The sequence below is a fragment of the Neovison vison genome, chromosome 2 (genome assembly GCF_020171115.1).
Source record: "Neovison vison isolate M4711 chromosome 2, ASM_NN_V1, whole genome shotgun sequence".
Taxonomy (NCBI): Eukaryota; Metazoa; Chordata; class Mammalia; order Carnivora; family Mustelidae; genus Neogale; species Neogale vison.
In genome coordinates, this window is record NC_058092.1 from 216,923,171 (window position 1) to 216,927,445 (window position 4,275).

The following is a 4,275-nucleotide window of genomic DNA, read 5'->3' on the forward strand; positions in this document are numbered from 1 at the left end:
GACCTAAACATGTAAAGTCTGGTCTGTCTGTTCTGTTGACTCTCTGGGTGACTTGCGACAATACCTGAGACCTCTTTATGTCAGTTGCAAATACCACGTAGTGATGGAAGGCGATATTCATAAAAGGCTTAAGTGCTGAGAATGGGAGTCCTGTATCAAAATAAGGTGTCACAGATGCGTTCATGACGAGCCACTTGCCCACGCACTTCCATCCGCTGTAGAAGAATAAAATGAGTTCCAAGGTGAATGATGTAGAGAAGACATATCTGTCCCATTTTACTACTAATAAAAATATTAGTCATGCCCCAGGCCCACTCCTTACACTCTGCAGGTATGAATTCATTGTATCCTTACATCAGCACCAGAGACATTTACTACTTAAAAATAGCTTCGCGCAGTGGCAGTATCGTAGCCAATAAGGTTTATCCGAGGCGTGATTATTGCTAATTGAAAAATAGTATTTGAAAGATTTTTTTCATTTTACTGACAAGGAAACTGAGAAAGATTAAATAACTGTACCGATGTCTCACAGATATCAAGCTGTAGAGTCAGAATACAAACTGATCAGTTTGGCTGTTAATCACTGCAATATGATTGTTAAATAAGTAAATGGTATTATATGCCTTCTACCTCCCCAGTGGTCTGCTAAGTGCTGGACAGTCAACGATGAGTAAGTCATGTTTTCTGCTACAAAGAGATCACAATCTAGTGGAATCAAGTATATAAATAAATCATTCCTCCAGTAGATGGGCTGATACTTCTGGCGTAGCCCCAGCTGCAAAATCCGTAGTAGAACAAAGGAGGGATGATGAGCTCAGCCCCAAGAACAGCAAGGAGACTTCAGGGAAGAGATGGAGGGAGAGCCAGGCTCTGGAAGATAAACAAGAACTCACCAGAAAGACCTGCTACATGAAAGTCCCTTGGGAAGAAGGAACAGCATGAGCCAGGCATCATCAGCACGGTTATCATCAGTCTGCCTGGGGCCTTAAGCGTCCATTGTAAACTAGCCCATTCTTCCCAACTCAACTTATCTAGTATCCCCTTCATAGGAGGTCTTTTGGGATACACTCATGTTTCTTCCTGTTCTAGATCTTGACTTTATCACCAATTACCTTCTGCCCATTAGTTGAGTGAACTTTATTCTCCCTGAGGAGACTAAGCTCGAAGCTCCCTAAGGGAGGTGAGTCTGGCTGTGTTCATTGCTGTGCAGTGAGTCATGTTAGATGGTGCTAGGTGCATGCCAAGTTCAAGGTTGAGGAGAATAACACATATCTGGATGCAGACAATGAAAATGTCATATCAAAGAAGCCATCAAATGTATCCTGTTTAAAAAAAATTCTCTAATGCAAGTCAAAGATGCATTTGGAGTATATATTTTGATTCCTGGGGCCAATAATCTACGGCAAGGTAACAACAACAACAAAAAATGGTAAGCCCTGTATCAAATCAGTTTTGAATTTTGGTAGATCTGGGTCTTGCTTCTGACTAGAACAATGAGTGCTTCTAAAACTTGAGGGTGGGTTGGTCTTCACAAGAATTTGTTAAAGTACAGGTTTTTGCAGATTCTAATGCAGCATTCCAGAATGGGGTACAGCAATACCCTTATTCTGAATGAGCTTTTGGAGCAGGTTTTTTAAAAATTGGTTGAGTTGTTGTAAAAGTAGGCAAGAGGTTTAGACTCAGAAAGGAAGAGAAAGAACTAGCGCCTAACAAAATGCATTGAAGGGCACTCTGTGGGCCAGCTGAGCCCCATAATAATAGCAATTCTCTCATCATCTTGTACCAAATCCCTAACATTCCAGTGAGAGCCCATTCTCAGGTTCCGGTTCCACCAAACTACTGGGAGAAACTCTGATGTGAGGCCCAGGCATTGAAAGTTATTTTTTGTTTGTTTGTGTTTTAAGATTTGAGAGAGAGAGTGAGAGAGAGAGAGCATGAGAGGGAAGAAGGTCAGAGGAAGAAGCAGACTCCCTGTGGAGCTGGGAGCCCAATGCTGGACTGGATTCCGGGACCCCGGGATCATGACCTGACCCAAAGGCAGTCGCTTAGCCTACTGAGCCACCCAGGTGCCCCGCCACTGAGATGATGTTAATGAGTAGGTTGGGCTGAGAATTACTGTGGTAGGGCCCTAGAAGTGACTACATGTAAATATCTTGGGATGATTAACACCTCAGCAACCCAATTTCCGGTCATGATTAACATCCGAGGGTAAATGAGTTCATTTTCTCTTTCTTAAGTAACCACCAGTGAGGTGAGGTTAGTTCCCTCTGGGAGCCAAATGCAGGAAAAGGAAATTTAAGTGGGGGATTCAAGGGGGGAGATCCTGAAATGCCCAGAGGATCACTGGTAACTGTGAAGACCCCCTGAGGACCAGAAAGTGCACGTCCAGGGAAGGGCTGTTTCAAAGGGAAGGAAGGAAAAAGGCTGAGTTTGCTGAGCACACCGGTGCTGCTGGTTCCCTGGCTGACCCTGGGGTCCTCAGCTTCCTTCTTGGAGTAAAGTCAGTGAATGAGAGATGTGTTGAACCTAAAGATGTAGGAAGGAGATCATGGGGAAATCTGGGAAAGAGAATCATCTGCACCCCAAGCTTTCCTAGCTTTGGGCCAGAAACCTTCCTCCCTGACGATTTTCAGGTTTCCATAAATGGGGTGCTGGGGAGCAGAGCTGCTGACACCACACTGGCTCAGAAGAGGTGGCGTGTAAGGAAGGGTTTGAGCTCTGTTCCAGTGAGGAAGGCGTGTTTGAAGGAAGAGGCTCTGCGGGGGTAATTACAGCTGGGGCTGGAACGACAAAACTCGCTTGTTCTTAACTGCTATTTGTGGCTAATCACTTCCAAATAACAAATGAATAGCACAGTAAATGTTAGCAGGATAATTTTCTATTAATCAAGAATAATGAGTGAGTAGACTAATTCCCTCTCCAAACATCCCTAATTTTAATGCTGTTGCCTGTTGGTGCCTCAGATTGATTACACGGTGATTTAGAGGGAGTGAGACAGTAGGGAGACTCACAATAAAAGGCAGGGTATTATTATTTCCTGCTACATTCATGTAGAATATCAAATTTCCCCACGTGAGTTCTTGGAGAAGATGAACATTGCCTTTCCAAAAATGATCTTAACCCAAAGAAAGAATGCCCAAATTGTGTGTGTATTTCAGAGAGAGAGAGAGAGAGAGAAAGAGAGAGAATGTCCTGATTGCAAACTAAAGTCACAAAACCTAAATGCATAAAATCTGAAATAAGTCTAAGTGTTTTCTCAACTTCATTCCCTCTGAGAGACTTTGGTCAATTTGCTTAAATCCACTGACATTTCATTTATACACTCAAAGTAAAGTTTGTATGGGTTTTGGTTATCTCACATTACATTACACTGACCTCAACAGTCTGTGCCTTGATCCATCCCCAAACCAGACTTTCTAAGAAATTAGATGTAGTTCCAGCCCTTCCAGCAGGGCATAATCTAATAGGGAAATCAACCACATGTGAAACAAAAGCAATTAATGGGTGAGATCATACTTAATCAGTCTGCAGTAGAAGGGGGAGAAATGTCTCTGTTCCAGTAGTACAGTAAGGGTTCCTTGTGTGTGGGACTAGGGGGTATAGTGTGAGGACATGGTGTGATGGGATTCTTGTTGGGCCCTCCAGATTCACTCTCCATCCTTCTTCTTCTGTCACTCTACTCCAAGAGGCTGATCTGTTTGGATTACATTAATGAGTTCCATTGCCTTCTGGCCTCTTGCAGCATTTGTCCAATGAGGAGCTCCAGGAGGAGACCAGAGGGGAGTGTAAATTGGGTGTGCATCTCCCTACTCCTTTTGAGACTGTAGTTGGTAGCTTTCCTCTGGCAGAGAACAAACTTCTCATATGACTCCCTTCCCACTCTCTCTCCTTTGGGTTTTCGGTACCACTTCCTCCCTTCTCCCCCTTTGCCTAGACGTGACAGAGGTAGGCAGGGTGCTCCCATCCCCTGTGATTTCCCTAAACCCTACCCATGCATTTGTAATTTTTCTCTTTAGTAAATTCTCCATGAATTTTTCCAGGGCAGGAGTGTTATCTGTTACCTTTCGGGTTACTAGCTAAGACACATAGACTGAGATGGGAAGGTAGAGAGATCAGTCAATAGGAATAACTGAGAAGATATATTTGATTTATAGCAAGGTAACTTAATATAGGGTATTCTCATATAGAAAGTTAATGGTTAACTGGTAGGCCAACAAGTTAGATAAAAAGATCATCCAGTTTGGAGTCTTAAAGATGTTTCACATGTTTGGCTTT

At 43.2% G+C, this 4,275-nt stretch overlaps 1 pseudogene; it reads left to right on the forward strand.

Moving 5' to 3' along the window:
- Nucleotides 1-386: 386 nt before the first annotated feature.
- LOC122901415 lies at nt 387-569 on the forward strand (annotated as a pseudogene).
- Nucleotides 570-4,275: the final 3,706 nt, after the last annotated feature.